Here is a 19,500-nt window from a genome sequence, read left to right on the forward strand (position 1 = left end):
AAATATGAGACTCTGGTTGCACAGGAAGTAGAAATTTAATCACTTAAAAAATTCACTTGATATGGTTTCCTGCTAATCAAGTGTGGATTTTAAACAGATAGAATGCATCTATTAAGGCAGATTAAGGATATATTACCACTAAATAGAAGCAGGTTAGGTAAACATGAGGAAGTTAGAACAATGGTGAGGTTCTGAGAACAACTAGCAAAAGTGGCTCTTTCTTAGGGGATCTTAAGTTTCCAATTTGTTTTTGACATCAATAATTAGATTCTTTTAAAAGACTGCTTCTTATGAACCATTTTCAAACTTAGACAAAGGATAGAGGAAGTGGTAAGCAATTGTTGTAGTCCACCTATCCAGAAATAAGACAAGTTTCCCAAAGCACTTGAAATTCAAGCATCATATATTATTGAAGTCATTTTTCATTGTTTGATCCATTCATTTAATCTAGGACCCACAAATGCAAATATCACCGCAAGGCTTGGAGCCACATCAGGCTTCTTATTGTGTAGTCATCTCCTCTTTGTTGGCACAGACTGGCTTTTGGTCATTTCTAAAAGTCACATCATCCCCGAGAAGATCATGGTTGTCTTCAATAAAGAAATGTCGAAGGGACTTTATTACATTGAAGGCCATTTAGTGATAAGGTTCCAGAGAGTTTCCTAAAGAACAATAGCATTGGAATCAGTGTATAAATTCCCAAGATGATACACTCGAGGTGACAATAGTCTCTTGACTGTGTAAATTCTTGAGTGGCCTGAAACATCCACCACATACTTTTTTTTTTTTCACCACATACTTTTATAGTCAGGATATCTTCAACATCTTGCATGGAAGGAATTTCCATAAATCTTCGCAGTAAGATTTCTAACTCTTGCAGCAGAGAAACTCATTTTATGTCAACCTAAACCTCCTTCCTTGGTAATTTAACTGATTACATTCTGTGGGGCTCCTAGTCATAATAGCTACCATTTTAATCTCAAATATGAGGTGCTATCTGAAAATATGATGCCTACAACATGCATATTATTATAGACCTGTTTTCCCATTAGCGACATCAAGTTTAGTGAGGTGAAGCACTTCCCCAAGTCATATAGTCGGAAGTGAGGAGAGCTGGTGTCACAACTCCTCAGATTCTAAGACCTTAACCATTGTTCTTTGTATCTCCCACTAGAGAAAAATGGCATCTCAGAAATAAGATTTTATTTCCTTGGAGGTGGAAATGGATGCAGATTTCTCTGACTCATAAAGAAAATTCATCTTGAGGGAGGATGCACCTTTGAATTCCCCCAGATCCTGCAAGCCTAACAGAAGTATGGGGCCCTGGGTAGAGTTGTGCACAGAATGTGTCCCATACCTAGAGTGAGCTGACAATCTGCACATGAAGCTTCTCTGGAGAGCTTAACTCTTTTCCCTGGAAGGAGATTGGATTTGGCTCCTTTGCCTTGGTTGCCAGGTGTCCTACCTCTATCAGCACCAGCTAGAATTACAGAAGCATGGCGGATACAGCTAGGATGCCAACAATAGCCCTCCTCCTCAAATCCCGAAGGACCGCCCCCTTTCCACATGTCCCTGAGCCTTTGGGACACACTGCCACAATAGTTTATGCTATCCTTATCCAAGCGAACATAGATCTTCCTCTTTAAATCTCAGAATCCAGCCACATAACACATATAGTTCCCGGATTTTATAATCTGCCGCACATGGAATACAAATATGCCTTCACAACTGCTGAGAAAATCTCAAAGGGGCAACTACACAAAGGTCGATAATTGAGGGAGCCTTACTTGTGGTGGATCCAACATGAAATTTCTTGCAATGTTAACTTCTATCTACCTACTCCCTACTACTGTCTCAGTCCCTTGTTACTTGGGAAAAAACTGCAATCGCAAGTCTCAAAATCCACCCAACCCTTCCCCAGTTTCAGATTAAAAATATCTGTTCAAAAAAATCGCTGGAGAATGGAGGAAGGACGGGACTGTATGGAGGGAGGGGGTGGGAGAGGTGGGGGGGGGGAAGGAAAAAAAATAACAATGTATCAAACAACATTACCCTATGTAAATTTATGATTACACAAATGGTATGTCTTTACTCCATGTACAGAGAAACACCCATTTGTTTACAATTAAAAAAAAAATTTCACTGGGACATTTCTCTGGTTTGTAACTTTATTTAAAGCTCTCTCTTTTCTGGACTGCTGATATCCTTGGGAAAGGGTTTTTCCATTAGCCTCCCAACTCCAAATAACTTTAACTAAACTTCCTCTGGACAACTGGTGTTCTCCTTCTATTTCAGGTCAGTGAAAAAGTTTAAAATATTGGCCCAGGTTTCCCACTCTCTGTAGAAGTACACAGAAGATTGACTATGGCCAAATTGTAGGCAGAGTTAATGTTCCTCAGCCTGTGACTTTGGTCTTTTGACTTTCATTGACTACAATCATTTCATGTGTGATCAAAGCAAATTGCCACAAAGTGATTGGCTTAAAATAACTTCCATTTATCATCTCACAGTGTCCTGTTGGTCGAGTCCTTGGACTCAACTGGGGTCATTTGCTCAAGGTCTCACAAAGCCTATAACATGCAGATTCTAAGGATGAATGCACTTTCGATCTCATTCAAATTGTGGCTTGAGTTCAGTTCATTTGATAGTAAGACCTGGATCCTCTCCATTTCTGTGCTGGTTTTCACCTGGGGCTGAGTTTCCACCCCTAAGCTGTATTTTTTTCTCAGGCCTTTCCACGGCCCCCCTCCAGTGATGATGGATAGATTTCCTTTTATGTTCAAATCTCTCTGTCTTCCCTATGCTTTCTTCTCCCTCTGTATAGTGGACTAAACAGTCTGCTTTTAAGGACATATGAGATTAGATTGGGCTCACTCAGATAATCCTGGATAATCTCCTCATTGTGAGGCTCATCATACTAATTACATCTGGATTGCATCCATACCCATGCGACTGTGGGTACGAATTAAATAAAACATTGAATTCATTCATTCAACTGTTTGTGAGCGAAAACTGAGTTACTAACATGAGCTAACATTATGTTAAGAATCAAGGAATCAAAGATAATTAAGGCAAATTGCTTATCTTTAAAAAGTTTACCTTCCAGTGAGAATAGCATTTTATAAATGTTAAAACAGTTTGTAAAACTCAGGAAACTGTTCCTCCTCCTCCTCCTCCTCCTCCTCCTCCTCCTCCTCCTCCTCCTTCTTCTCCTCCCCCTCCCTTCATATCAGGCACAAACTGCCTTTCTATATCTCTGGCCATTATTTTCCTTTAACTTGTCAATCAACCATTGGCTTATCATAAAAATGAGCAGCTCTCAAGTCCTAACTTGATGTTATTTTTCACATGTAGTCAAATATTTTTAATGTCTGACTTTAAGACCGATGAATCTGTTTTTATCCAAGTACGCAAATAATATCTTGCTTCACCTTGCTAGCATGTGATAGAAAGGTAATTACCCTTGATCGCTGGGGAAGGAGCCTTTGATGACTTTGGAGAGACCTGAAATCGCTAAGCCCTGTGGGCATGGATGGAGGCTTTTCAAGCTGAAAGAGATTAAGCATCCTTAGATCTATTCAAAATCCTTTACCTTATTTTCTTCACTAATAAAATGTACCCAAGGTATGTATGCCATAGCACCAAAACTCAACAGTAACAAATTGATTCCATGTAATTCTAAATAAAGGGTTGAAATACAAGTAGTCTGACCGCATTTGTTGCTATAATCTCACAAAATACTGCATTAACCAGTGGTCTTTTCTTGGGGATGGGAGCATTTCTGCAGGGCTTATGGCCTTGAGAGTTCTCTTTTCTGGACATAGAAATCATCCACACTGGAACCCCGCCGAGTGCTTCCAGAGCTTCACAGGACTGTCGTCTGCTGTTGGAAGCTGTTGCTTCGCTACCCTGCTTCTGTGCCTCTTCCTGAAAGCTTGTACTATGCTCCTGGACTGAGAACATTTTGTATTATGTTCCTGGACAAGAGAAACTTTTTCCTTTTGTTGGACTGACCCTAATAGGTAAAATATAATGCTAAGTGTGCATAACTTGACCTGTTCTGGAACAATTTCATGACAGCCCAACTGACAGAATACTGGCACTGAAACTGCCTCAGGGACACATCAACACCTGCCTAGGGACTACCACGAGGTGTGGTGTGCTGCCATAAAAGTCTTTCCCTTCAGCTAAAAACTGACAAGCGCCTCCATGGAGCCCTCTGAACTTCCTCTTAAAATGATTCTCTGGTCCAAGCCCTGCATTCACTCTAGGGTCCTGAGAGTTACTCATTACATCCCCTCACTGCTCTCAAAGACTTCTTACCTTGAAGATATATCACGTGGAACAAATGATTAAGTGGAAACAGTCACTCACGACCATCATGTTTCTGGAGGCAGCCAGGATGTGAGGGGGATCAGGCTGTAACATCTGTCACCTCACTGATTGCCAGGGTTCATTTTGCTGATCTGATTGGCTAGAGGGGTGACCCTTTCTCCCGTACTGTTCCAGATATGTTCTCCTGAAGCAGCGTTTGGTGAAGAAGATGACCTTCCCCAATGGAGGAGGACTGTGCTTAGGTCAAGGGTATGTAAGCAACTTTGATCCCCTTCTAGAACCTTCAAACAAGCTCTCAGGTCCAAAGGAGGCAGCGGCATGGAATCTGCAGCCCTGTTTTGTTACCAGATGGGCTACTCCAGCAGGCAAGGGCCCTCTGGAGAGTGCAGTGTGGTTCAGTCAGTCTAGCCATTATGTGCACCAGCATAGCGTTTCCCATACTTGGGCTGAGGTCCAGAAAAGTTCAGATGCATCTTTGGAGTGGTGTTGAGAACAAGGTGACATCTGTGCAGCCATGTTGTATTGATACAAGCCATTTCAGGAACTGGCCCGTAAAACCTCTCCCCAGGAAAGGGCACACAGGTACTACCCTCAAGAGCCAATAAAGGACAAACAGGACAGCCCCCAGGGTTTATCAAGGCTGTTAAGAGCTATCTGTCTGAGAAATGGGCAGCTGCCCGGAAACCTTATCTATCAAGGTCGGGGGAGGGGGCCTATCCCTGACTCATCTCCTGCATAGTTCACCCCCCTCCCTCCTCCCTTCTTTAGATGGTCCACACCACAGTTCCGTCCTCTGGCACGGACCTCTGAGAAGTGACTCAGGAGGAAAAGTCTTAGGAGTTACCTAAGCCTGTCCCATAATAATGAGGAAGAAAAGGTCCAACAGACTGAAAAGAACAAGGGAGGCAATACACACAGTAAAACAAATTTTCACAGGACTCCAACATCCACCCGCCAGTCAACCACACCAATCTCACAGGCGCAACGCCCTTCTCATCCACACTGTCAAAATCAGACCAAGGATCCTTTACCAAATAGCCGCCCAGACAGTGTCCACTGGGGACGTTGGCGCCACTCCTGATCGTCGGGGACGTCTCTCACGACTTCCAACAGTGGAACCTCCAGGTCGCTCGCAACCCTTTCCTTCCATCAAATGAGAATTCTCAGCCAAACTCAAATGGGGACCTGTGTCCCACCAAATGGAGGTGCCCACTCCTCCTTCCACGGCAAATTTCCTTAGAAACCTCGGTACTGTGGGCCGTTTGTCTCTCCTGGGGCAAGAGTCGGATGATCCTATCCCGGACGAGCCCCCAAATTGGGGTTCAATATGGACCGATCCCCAGAAAGTCAAAGTGCACACACGGCAATACAAATCACACAACGAGGTTTTATTGCAAGCTCGAGCCTGGAACCGCAACCAGCCTCTCAGACCACTGAGTGGGGAGCGGCCCCGAGGGATGAGAAAGCACTCTACTTAAGAAATTTCCAATCATTCACAGACAAAGACCTGTACATTATTGGTTAACATTGGAAACAGCTAAACATTTGCTCCCTTTTGGTTGGGTCCTGCCAATTTATTTGAATCTCATTGGGGTCCCGCCAAACTGAATGGTCCTGGAGGAAGAAGGGGAGGAGGGAGGGGGTGAACTATGCAGGAGATGAGTCAGGGCTAGGCCCCCTCCCCTGACCTTGATAGATAAGGGTTTCAGGGCAGTTGCCCATTTCTCAGACAGATATCTCTTAACAGCCTTGATAAACCCTGGGGGCCCAGTACATCCGTTTGTCCTTTATTGGTTCTTGAGGGTAGTACCTGTGCGCCCTTTCCTGGGGGGAGGTTTTATGGGCCAGTTCCCGAAATGGCTTGTTCATACAACATGGCTGCACAGATGTCACCTTGTTCTCAACAGTGGGAGGTACTGAGTAGAGGCGTGGGCCATGAGGCCTGTCACAGAGGCCTGTCAGAGAAATCAGACCGAAGCACCATGATGCGGGAAAAGGAAACCCTCCTTGTACAAGCAGATGAGAACAGGAGGACGGAGACACAGGAGACAGTGGAGGGTTGCAGGTGGAATAAATGTGTTTAGAGTACTATGGTGAGGGCAAGCCCGGGCGGCTACTGTCTCAGTCCCTCCGAAGCTTGGTGGACAGTGTCCTCACTAGGTCAAGAGGAGAGGTCCTGGATTATAAGACTCTAAAAGTGCTCCATATCCTACTTCTAGAACTTAAGTGGTTTAATAAAAATAAGACTTCTTCAGCTTCCTCTTCAACCAATCATATGATATTTCCAAGGGTGGACTTGTCTGTCAGTGCTTATGACATATGGTTAAAAGAGACCGTAGGGTCATTTGGATTGCTCTCTTGACTTCAGGCCAATCTCTCTTAACCACCCATATTAACTTAATAGGAGGTTCTTATTACATAAGTCAAACCAGAGAATTAAGCTCCCAACAGACATGCAGTCAGGACTTTTTTCTTCTTGAGGAGGGTCTTAGCAGGAAGTCCCTGGGTCTTGACTGATTTAATTTAATTGCATAGACCAGATGGTAATTTTTCCAAGATGAACACCAACACTTATTCCTATTTCTGTCCTCATCTGGGCTTTCTAATACTTGGCGCTTAGTAGGTGCTTCAGAAATATCTGTGGCTTGGATAAAGGACTCAAGCCCAGATCCTCGACTCCTGACCACCATTGACAAGATCCATTAAGAAAGATAATGAAAGTGGAGCAGAGGAGTGGGCATGAAAATCTTCACTGGAATTTCCACTATTAGAAAATGAAAACCAGTCTGGCCCTCATTAGGCAGAACCGTGGTTTCCATTTCAAAGATACTAGTTGGACACAAGCTATAGTAAATAAGTAGGTGGGCAGGAAAGAAGCAAATATTTCCTGGTTAAATGAAATGCACATTCTGAAGAATAACCATTATAAAATTGTGTCTGTAACATTGATTAATAACACAAAAATTTATATGACCCTTTCAATGCTGCTAAGTACATGACGGAGGTGTAAGATGTAAGAAAACTGGCTTTGGGGACTGAACTCAGCTTCAGATGCCAGGTGACCTAGGGTCTCCCCAGGCTGGGAGGGAGTAGATTGTAAGTGAGCTGAGCTGGGCGTGTTTGATTTTGTAACTGGGGGATCTCCTTCCCCTTGTCAGGCCAGTTCTAGTTCTGGAGGATACTGGCTGCCTGTACACAGTCATCTTCACACACATGAGGACAGGATCTTTTTCTTGGTTGATAGAGCTGAGTGCTGGCGTACACGATCTTCCCAGGAGAACACAAGCTGGTCTCGAGTCCCCACACACCACCCTGGCCAGCCCAAATTACACAGGCCTCAACTTGCTTACCTGAATGTGGTGGTCTTGGTGATGGGTCTGGGGTTTCCAGGGTTCATCCTGAGAAGTCAACAGAATGGAGAGAGAAGACGATGCTTTCCTTGGTTTCTGTCTCTTGTTTCTGATGTTTTCCTGGATATAAAGGAACAACCTACAGATAGAATTTGTTAATCTCTTTAGGCCTTCTCTAACTCTTCAAAAACTTAGGTAATTTTGTGAACATGTAAATAAAGGGATTTTTTTTTTTTTTTCCCGGAAAAAAATCATAGATTTCACCAAACTGCCCAAGGAATCTGTAATTCCAAAAAGTTAAAATTACTAGTTTAAGAATCTGTTGTAGCTTAAGGATTAAATCAATAAACAAAATAAAAGGAAAAGGAATTTGACAAGAACTCATTCTCTATTTCACTTCAGCAGTCATGGTCCAATGAGCATTGCATAAACATCAACCACTTTGCAAGCAGCTACCTGTTCATGGAAACTTGCTCTCTTTGCCTGCTTCATACAGTCTGGGCCGTAACTCTTGTCCACTGTAATGAACAGGTCATTAAATCAGTAGGTCTGAAAGCTTTCCAAACACAGAACAAAAGCCCTTTAACTATGCAATCCTTTGAAAAGTTGGAAAACAACTCTTTCCTGATTGGGCAAAAGGAAGCCCTAGTTAGTGGTTATAGGCTTCTGTTTGGAGTCAGGCTTAATTCCTATTCTGCTTTTAAATAACTGGGGATTGAAGCGGGGTGGTTTTGGATGCCTTAGTTTTTCATATGCAAAATGGAGCTAAGTAAAAGACCTACCCACTTCATAGTTTGTTTTAAGGGGAACATGCAACACACAGAACTGCTTTATATAATCCTTGACAGAAAGAAGAATTCTATGAAAGTAAGCTGCTTGATGGTATTACTACATTTTTTTATTGGAAAAGTTGAATTATCAGAAGCAGATCTGGTTGGGGTCTTAGATTTTTTTTTGGTGACATTTTCTTTTCCTTCCTGCTGCTTTTGTTAGGGCTAGTCTCACATTAAAAATTTCAGAAGCAAATGCCCAAGTCTCTAAGATAAGAGATATATTCCACCTTGAGAGCTGTTAAAACAAATTTAATCTTTAAATAATTTAGCAGCTATTAACAACATACAATGGAAAGGGTTTAGGAGAGCAGACTTTGGCAATGGGTCAAAGAGTAAGGATGAGTTGAAGAAAAAAATATATCTATTGGGTAAAATGATGCAATAAGATTAGAATCAAAACTATTTCTCTTGAATTTGGGTTAAGGGCCAATCTGAATTCTTCAGGCTTTGAGGCTTCATCTGAATTAGAAAGGAGCCACTGTGGACTCAATGTCCAGGGTTCATGAGGCCCGATTAGCCCCCAAACTCACTTCAGTCCCCAGCTGATCCCCTCAGTAGATAGTGCATTTTCAATAACCACGGAGACTTTTAAATCTATCTTTCTAGACTTTTCTCTAGTGATTGTCAAAAGAGTGTGCCTAGGTCCTGGGTACATTCATTTGTAAAGGTTTTGGGTTATAATTCAACTAAGCTCCGAGGGGTAGGTCGGAGCTCACAGTAGTAATTAGCCACATGGGGGGCCAGTAACAAGATAGTCATTCTTAATTCAGGCTGCAAGTCACAATCAAGAAACACATATTTACAAATAAACATTCCTAGGCCTGTGAAGTAAGTTTGAGAGGATATCTGGAACATCTCCAAAATGAAAAGAAAAATCTATCGTTTTAGTAAGGCAATATAATAAAAATAAACTTCCCATACCTTTGAAGAATAACCAATAAATGTGCACACACAGCGTCAGTGACGAAAGTATAGCTGCCAGTAGGAAGCACGAGCTTGAGAATACAGGGACACGATCACCTACACTGGGCAGCAGTGTAGCACCCAAGGGCGGACTGTGGTGGACGGGAAACAGATTCAACAGAAACAGGTACAGAAAGGAAGACAACGCGTCAGGCTTCCTTGGGTCCCTGGAGTGCTCTCTCTGTGCTGGTCTCCCCACTTATTTTAGGGAACCATTTCTCCTAACCCCAGCTCTTGTGATCCATGTGGTAAGTACATAGTCTTGTCTCACTGCCCAGAGGTATTGGTGTAAGGGTGGACATCTACCTCAGGTGGGCCAGTCCCAGATTGCAGGCCACATGTCTGGTCCAGAGTCGTGTTGTCCAATATGGTAGCACCGTGCACACAGGGCAGGTAGGAGGCACACATGGACAGTGCTGAAGGCCAGTGAGAGTCTATTTCAAAATTTACTGGATTAGAACTGGCAAAGAGAAGTTCCTTTCCTCAAAGATGTCAAAGACGGGAAGATGGGAAGCTGTTGAAGGTTTAATTCCCTAGAAAGTAGATACTGAGACAGAGATTAGCTTGCTGCAAGTTTTTTGGGGGGTGGGATGGGTGGGGAGTGTTCCAGGATCTAACTGTTGTAGAAGAATGGGTGGGGAGGGGAAGCAGGACTGAGCACTGGGCAATGTTGGGATGAAAGTTACTATCCAGGGTGGACTTGACCCAGCCCATGGGGACCACAGGATGGGGGATTGATGTGGATCTTCAAAATTATCCTGAGGGAGGCTGAGACCAAGTCTTCAACTGCTCCCTTGACCAGTCATTGGATGGGATGACCTCGGAAAAAGGTCATGAACTTGGACTACATGACTGCAGTTCGGGGCATCTGGAGGAATAAGTATTTTGGTCCTAGAGGTGGTATATCACAGAATGTGTTACAGTGGAAAGAGGAAACAAAAACCAAAGAGAGTTCTGACGACCTTTGAACCCATCGAACTCATAATTCTCTACATCCTTGCACTTCCTGTGAATTTGTTTACAAGATCCAGTTAGTTTCTTTTTTTTACTTTAATACACTTCAAATTGGATTTCTGTTGTCTTCCTCTAAAAGAACCACATACAATACAATTAAGAAGATAGAATAGAGATATAGATTGGCATAGATACAGACATGCTTGGAAATCTATAAAACCAAAAGTGGAACTATGTCAAAAATATACGGAGCAGGTAAAGGAAGAGACTGGAAAAATTAATGATTAGCATACACTGCTTGACTAGATGAAGAACATGGAAAATGTTCTGCAGACACAGGTAAGTGAACTGGGAGTAGAGGAGGATTCTTTGAGAGAATTCAATCCAAAGACCATCTATCTGCTAGAACATCATTTGGCTTAATGCAAATGTTTGATTTTTTTCCAAAGAAGACATAATATGGGCAATAGGTATAAAAAACTCTTCTCAACTTCACTAATCATCAGATAATGCAAATTGTATTAGTCTGTTTTCCATTGCTAGAACAAAATACCTGAGGCAGATTACTTTATACAGAAAAGAGATTTATTTAGCTCATGGTTCTGGACGTTCATGGTGGCAGCCTCTGATTTGCTCTGGTGAGAGCCCAGGGTGGATGACCTCATAGGGGCAGGAGGTGTGCAAGATGGAGCAATCACATGGCAAGATGGGAAGCCAGAAAAATATCAGCCGTTCGTCCAAGCTGATTTTCCCAAAGATAGAAGTAAATAGGAAAAGCACTCCTTTGGCAATAATACTGATGAACAAGAAGGGTTTAATTGTAGAGGATAAAGTTAGAGAAGTCATTGAATGAAGTTTCTGTGCTGATTTGGAAATTTTTTGATAGCTTGGGAGGATAGCATTTGACAGACATGGGATCTATACTGAAGGAAATGGATAATTGCATGCTGTGAGAATTGAATGGGCTAAGGACTCAAGGTGACTCTTAAAATTCAAATTCTGAGTACATGGTTCCCACACAGAAGGAAAATTGAGAGGAAACCGGATTACATTCCCAGACAAATGGAACTTTGAAGAATTGTGCCAATGAATCAAAAGCCCTAAAGAAGGCGACAAAGGCTTTCTAAAGTCTCCTTAAAAGACAATGATCATAGAATGATTCATCATCCGAGGACACTTAGTCTAACTGTGCTATATTGCTTGATGGGAGGAAAATCACACCCTGAGTAGCTATTTGATTTTAGTTTTATTTGTTATTTTAAACATAGAGAATCCCCATTGGTGGATGGGGATTGAAATATAAGATATATGAAGAAATGAAAATGAAACTTTGGCTGTTCTGTTTCTTGGCTCAGATGGTTGCCTTCCAGGGACCAGAAGTAATTATAGCTGTGATTTATCGCATTCTTACAAAGTTCCAGGCTTTGTGCTGAGTACTTTATGTGATGATTTCATGTAATCTTTACAGAAATTCTTTGGGAGTAGGTATTCAAGAATATCCTCATTTTCCGTATGGTAGGTCCAGCTTAGAGAGGCCAGAGGATATGTTCCAAGGGGCAAAAAACAAAAGTGAAGGCAAAGTCAATGTCCCAGACTGTTACAAAGAAAAAGCTTTAAAATAAAATGGCAAATCACGTTCTGTAATCTCTGAGGGGTTGTGAAGAGAAAGAATGGTGCTCCTTAGGGTGGGATCAGAGCACAAGGTTATTTCAACCACCTCAGGACACCCCCTCTGGAGCCCCTGGAGTGATACTCAGATGAAGGGCTTCCTCCCGTGGGCCTCCTAGAGGGAAGTTATTCTGCAGTTTCTCCGCCTGGAAGTGGAAATTCCCCGATTCACAAAAAAGCACACTGTGCTCTAGGGGTTTGGGATGAAAAATGGTATAAATCAATGAATAAATGAATATAAGAAGATTGAAGAAGAGAGAAAGAAAACAGTAATTTGCAATAAGATGAATAAGGGAGGTTTTGAAAACGAGCAGTCAGTGTGATTGACTTCTACCTTGGGCAAGGTTCCTGGAAGGCTGACTAAGGGAATGTGTTTGTCTGAAGGTAATTTTTGAACCAACAGAATCAGGAGCAGGGATTTCATTAGTTATATACCCATCCCAGGAATGGAGTCTCATTTGAGCCTTACCACATACATTTAACATATGTAGGTACGCATGTTTGTATAGATTTATTTCAGGATAACAGGAGCTCAAATATTTGTGGAGAAATGAGTAATTTTATTTATTTATTTTTAATTTTATTTATTTTTATTTTTAAGAATTATTTATTTTTATAGACTGCATTTTGATTCATTGTACACAAATGGAGGATATCATTTCATTTCTACAGTTGTACACAGTGTAGATTCATACCATTCATGTAATCGTACATGTACATAGGGTAATGATGTTTGTGCAGACTGCATTTTGATTCACTGTACACAAATGGGGTACAACTTTTCCATTTCTATGGTTGTACATGATGTAGATTCACACCATTCATGTAATCATACATGTACATAGGGTCATGATGTCTGTCTCAGTCCACTATCTTTCCTTCCCCTGACCCCTCCCCTCCCCTCATTTCCCTATATGATCCAAAGTTCCTCCATTCTTTTCTTACTCTCGCACTTCCCCACCCCCATTATGTATCATTATCTACTTATCAGATGAAACATTCAGCCTTTGGTTTTTTGGGTTTGGCTTATTTCACTTAGCATGATATTCTCCAACTCCATCATTTACCAGCAAATGCCATAATTTTATTCTTCTTTATTACTTAATAATATTCCATTGTGTATATATGCCACAGTTTCTTTATCCATTCATCTATTGAAGGTAATTTTATAACAAGTGATTAAGATCAAAGTCAGTCCATATATTGAAATACTGTCATCAAAATACAGTTGGCCTTAGGTGCATTAAATGCCACAGTTACAACAATGATCTCATTCATTCTTCTGGTCTCAGATTCAATGGTCCTCTGGTAGAGAAATTTCCTCAACTTCAAAATCTGTTCAAAGCACCTAAACTTGTTGTGATTTGTGTCTACTGCCGTGTATTCACTTAAAGCTATTCACTGAAGAAAGGAGTGAGTCTGCTGTTCATTGCTTTACCTCCAACACCCAACACAGCACATAATAGCCACTCAGTCAAATTTTGTTGAATTAAAAATATGGATGAAAGTGAAGGTAGCATCCCTGTTTACTGGATCAGAAGACCCCTGGGACATTGTTGTCTCTTTGGATGTCATACTTTAATTGCATGTAGACACAGTAGTATATTGAGAAGAGGGAAACAACCCATTATCAAAGATGAAACTGAGCTAGAAGAGAGATTTAATTCTAAGTTACATGAAGAAATGGAGTCAATTAACCCACTGAAAACAGTCTTGAGGTGAGGAGTGGGCTGTGGGTTAGACCATTGGCTGGATACCTTAAGATAGCGCAAGGATTGTCTCTGAGGAGGTGAGTATTCACACACACACACACACACACACACACACACACAAGTAGGCACACATACATTTTTAATGTGGCCCTAGGGATATTCAGTATTCATGATTGTAGTTACTGGAACATAAACATTTGAGCTCAATGTGAAAAACATTATTTTTAATAGTTAAATATGCTTCCAAATAAAATGGACAGCTTCAGGAAAATTTCAAATGTTCAAATAGACCAACGAATTCAGTGGGTACCTTCGGGTACAGGTAATTAAGAAGTGTCAGTGTGGTTGGACTAGCAGGAAAGTTATGGCAAGGCAGAGTTCTGACTGGAAACGGCCACCTTGACCTCGTCTGGACTGGTCTGGCTTCCTCTAATTCCAAAATTCCATAGAAAAAAATTATAAAATCCATCATTTCTTAGGACTTCAATCATCTATACCCTTCTGGAAAGAGACTAAGGAGAAACTGCCCTTTTATGCTTGAAGTATACAGGGTATGGTACCGACACAGTAGTGCTTTATAAACTTGTGACAAATGGCTTACAATTTAACAAACCTCGCGTCTTCAAATGGAACATGAGAAATCTAAGCAATTGCCCCAAACTGCATAACTGTTAACCTTGATTTATTGGTAACAAAAGCAATTACATATTCTTGGTAATATAAGCACTATCTAGACACAGTATTAATATTTATTAAAGCATTTTTTTTCTGTATGCAAGTAGAAGTGAACTATTTTTCCTAGCAAATCAAAATTCTGCAGCCCTTTGATTAGCAAATAATATTGTTACACTATGGGTGTATAACTCAGACTTTTTATCTCTCGTGAACACCATAATTCTTAATTGGATTGGGAACGAATCTCCTAGGAATGGGCACAATCATGACTAGTTGTATTGGTTCTTCAACTCTGTTCTCTATGTTCAATATTCTGGAAAGTATGTGTCCTTGGAACTCACATGTAAAACAGTTCACTATTTTAATTTATTTCTATACGATTTATGTTCATTTTTCTCCATCTCACGCTCTTCATTATCTCACCAAGACCTACTTGGAAAGACAGCAGCTGGACATCTTTCACAGTCCATGGCTGTCATTGGTGTTGGTTATTTTTTTCTCTCCTGTGTTTACACTTGTAAGGACTGAGAATATCACTTTAACATTCCCTACTCATCAGATCCATTTGTCCAAAAGTGATGATCATACCTCTGACAGTTTGGAGGACAAGTTCTATCAGGACACGTGATGCAAGAAAATGCCCTGAACTCAGCAAGGAAGCTCCCTTCTCAATTCCAATTAATATTGCACAAGCTCTGTTGCCAATTTTTTTCAGCTCATTTTTTTTCCTTCAAATTTCTTTTTAATCTTGTTTCTTTCCCACAAATTATGAAGCAAACTGGCTGTGCTGAGGCAATCTTCAGTACCAATAAATCAAGGCTTCCCATAAAACTGTACAATTTCTTGCTGATGGCACTTGAAGAAGAAGGTTATTAAATCATTATTCATTTAATATGAATTTTTAGGATGTTCAAATACTTCTCACTATGTACTTTGCCTACTCTGATGATAGTGCAGTAATTTAGATATTGTATAGAAAACTTGGGAAAGATCTTAATGACTTTCAGAGTTTAATACTTGGTCTTCTGTGGCTAATGACAAAATAGATGAGCAGATAACTTTCAAGAATGTCTGTTTCCTTTAACTGCAATATCCAGGGCTCAGTGCCATACACAGTGGAAAAATGGACTGTGGTCAGGGGGTGCAGGAACAGCACCCTGGCCTGAATATCTCATGGAGTGGGACTCTAATTCATTTTTTCATTCCCATAGCTTAATGCAATACACAACACACTACAGGTAGGCATTGCTTAATGAGACGAATTCAATGTTTAGTTATTAGGGAGAGGAGGAGAAACACAAGTCCAACTAGGCAAATAAAGATGGTGGCATCTCCATACAGGTGGGTGAACCCTTTACTTCTCTTGGAGGCAATGTGGATAGAGTGTGTAGTGTGGTACTAGTGGTGGCTTTGCAACTGGAAGAGATTCCTCTTCAGGGAGGAAGACTTGGTCCTGCAGAGCATGTGAGGATGAGGACATGGGCCTTGAAAGCTTTATTCATAGTTCACCACTAGGGACCTCAAAGGACAGAAAGGACTATCTATGGTTTACTAACTTCTGTTCTATCATAAACTTCAGGGGTATATGTGCCTCTCTGTGGGCAGAAATACATTCTCTTAGGAGCTAATTTCTAGTCTATGGTCTTTCACAAGCCTGTTTAATGAACTGCTGCTCATGGCCCTGAATGGTGACTTGTTGAATGGCACCTGTTTAGTGGTGTGTCTATGAAAGTTCTCGACCTTACAACTGTGACGTCAATTGCAATGGCTTGACCACCGGGTGGTACAGTTTTGTATAAAAAGCCGTGAAGGTAGGATCAACTTTTTGAATGATGGCAAGAACTCTTAAACCCCCAATAGTGATCCCATTTAGGGAATTAGGGCCTAAAACTCTTCCATTACACATTCATTTCTTTGCCTTAATTATTGTCTCCTTCCTTTCTTAAGTATTCTAAATACAAGTCTACATATGAAATTATGAGCAACGAAAGGTAAAAGAATTTGTCAAATCCATGGATAATAGGAAAAGCCAAGGAAATGAGAAACTTAACAATGTAGTGGGGGAAAATGAAAATATTTCAATAAATTATTTGTATGGTAGGACCACAGCCCATCTGTAAGTATAAATTTCACCTATTCTCTTGTTTTCAAGCAGAGTTTCTCAACCTTCTCATTAGGATGGGAAACTTCTTTGGGATGGACACTTTCCTGTGCAATAGACATTTAGCAGTACCACTGTGCTCTCTCCACTAAGGCCAGTTGTACCCTCTGCCCCCAAAATGATATTCAAACCATTATGATAACCAAAAAATGTCTCCAGACATTGTCACTAGTCCCATGGGGGACAAAATTCACCCCTAATTGAGAACCACTAGGCTAATGTACAGTACAGTCTTCCAAGTGCTAAGGGTAGAAGTCTGTACAGTGGATTTCTCCTATAGATGGAGCTCTTGTTCAACAAAGTGCTTCATTAAAAGGGTGAAGGCGAATTTAACTAAGGGGAGTAAGGGCTCACCATCCACTGCAAGTGATCCTTAGATTCTGCCCCCTTGTGAATCCCAGAAATGGATAACCCTGGGAGTCCTGGCACATAATGGCTGCCTTGACCCTCTGTGGGCTGGTGGAAGAGCTGATTCTGAAGACGGGAAGTGCTGTCTCCCAGGCTTGCTCTCATCTAGAGGGGCTCCCAGGAGAGGCAGAGGGAATGCCAAGTTTACAGAGCACAGCTTAAAGCAGCAGGCCACTCATATGCTTTCGATATTCTAAGACTGTTCCTTGTTACCCTTTACAGTTGGTCTTTAAATTGCTTTCATTGTTTTATGTGGTCTGTAGTACACACCTCATTTCTTACAGCTTGCAGTCATAATATCTCTCGTGGTTAGCTCGTTTAACAGAAGTTCCTTGTATTGTTAGGCCCAGGAGTTAACATTATGTTAGGGGGTGGAGGTGAGAGGTTTGAATATGTAGCCCTGGGATGAGAAGTAACTCACCACTACCAATAAAATATCGAGTTACCCAAAAGGAGAAGCTATGTTCTCTGGGAACCCAAAGTGACGCTCAAAAACCCACTTGGTGTTTGCTGAGATTATACGGGATTGCTTGGGTGTTAGATAAACTGCAGCTCTCACTGACCAGCTGGGGAGCAGGTCACATTACTGAGAAGCTGCAGTGACCCCTCTTGTAAGCTGAGGCACACAGCAAACCAAATGCTTTTCTTTTCCACCTGTTACGTGAGTGGGTTGACAGGTGTTGGATAGAGTGGACACTCAGACAGCATTGTCTTGTTCTGTCACTAGCAGCAGAGTATCCAGTGTCAAGTTTGAGAGTCATCAGAACTTGGAACTATTGGCCTAGTCTATTTATTACACATAAACTCTTTTTCACAAATTCCACAAGACTTTTGTTACTCAGATAAACACTCCAGAGGTCAGAGGTTCATGCCTGGAGGGAACTTTCTTTAGATTCATTAGTTCAACGAGTACTTTTCAAGGGTCTCTCTAGTGCAGATGCAACATTTGCTCTATCTTAGGCCATGATGTCATCCAGACATGAACAGGAAGCATAGCCCCACCTAGAAGCACATAAGCCCATATGCAGGACACCATCTGGTCAAGTCTGCTTTCAGCACTCCATAGTCTCCTTTTCAGAGTCTCGCTAAGGGTTGTTTTTCTTTCTTTACAGTGACGGATGGGATGTGCCACTTTTAATGGGATGTGAGAAGTTCAAAATGGCAACCCAAGTGGACTGCTCCTGTACATGACATCCTGCATGACCAGCAGCAGACAGAAGCGGGAGCTTTACACACTCAAGAACCTGCTTTTGGTCAAGGGTGCTACTTGGATTTGTACTATTAGATATCCTGAAGTGTTTCTTATGTGTGCAAATGGACTAGAACCATTGTTTCGATACTGCGATTCTTAACCCAGACTGTACACTGTAGTCATCTGGAAGAGCTTCAGAATTAAAGATGTCTGGCCCCATCCTTAGAAATTCTGATTTCATGAGTCTGACATGGAGTTTTCTCTGGGAAAATATAATAAATTTTACATCAGTGGTTCCCTAGCATAGCTATGCATTTAATTAACCTGGGAATGCTCTAAGTATCCTGATGCCTGAACCCCATCCCAAACCAATGGGAAACAAATCTCTGCACCAAAGCACCAGTTTCTCAGCGTATGACCACAGGTAACACTGGGTCCATTGGTGCAAATTCTGTTATTTTCACATGGAGGTAATCCACACCAACAATCACAAAAACAGAAAGGATGAGTCAAAATGTGAACACATATTGGAATGGTCGTTTGCTCTTTGTGCACCAAGAATTAAAAAACAGACATTCCTTCTGGAACCCATAGAAGGAAAAGGTGTGGGCGCACACATGCACATATTCACATGTGTGAACACATATGTGTCTGGGTGTATATGTATGAACTCTGGCATGATGGGTTTTGCTGAACTACATGAACTGGAGTAGTGTGTTCATGATTAAGAAAAAAATAAATAAATTCTGTACCACAAACACCTCAATACTGACTACATGTCAAATGCTGTCAGGGAAATAGAATGAATAAGATTTAATTCTTTTTCATGATTTGAAAACTTAGAATTTCAAAAGTAAATATTGCTTTGACAGAAATACTGCAAAGTGAGAGAAAAGATCTAGATTCAGGGAACTTTCTTTAGATGACCTCAAGGGAAGTTTAATACTTTTCTGAGCCTGCTGCTTACCCATTGAAGATCCCTTTCAAATTGGAGCTGTTTTCTACATTCTCCTACATTCTCCTCTACTCTGTAATTTCGTCTCCCTTAGAGTAGCTTCACATTCTCTCTAACCCATACCTTTCATACCTACCCATATCCTGTGGTCCAGAGCTATTCCTGAGCCCACCTCCATCTCTCCCCAATGGCTCACTATGACTGACATATCTATTCCCTAAAGACCCTGCTCTCCTAGGTACTGGGTAGTAGCTATACCATGAAGTATCTAAAGGTGACTTGCTGATGCACTTT

The sequence above is a fragment of the Sciurus vulgaris genome (assembly GCF_902686455.1).
Source record: "Sciurus vulgaris genome assembly, chromosome: 6".
NCBI classification, from domain to species: domain Eukaryota; kingdom Metazoa; phylum Chordata; class Mammalia; order Rodentia; family Sciuridae; genus Sciurus; species Sciurus vulgaris.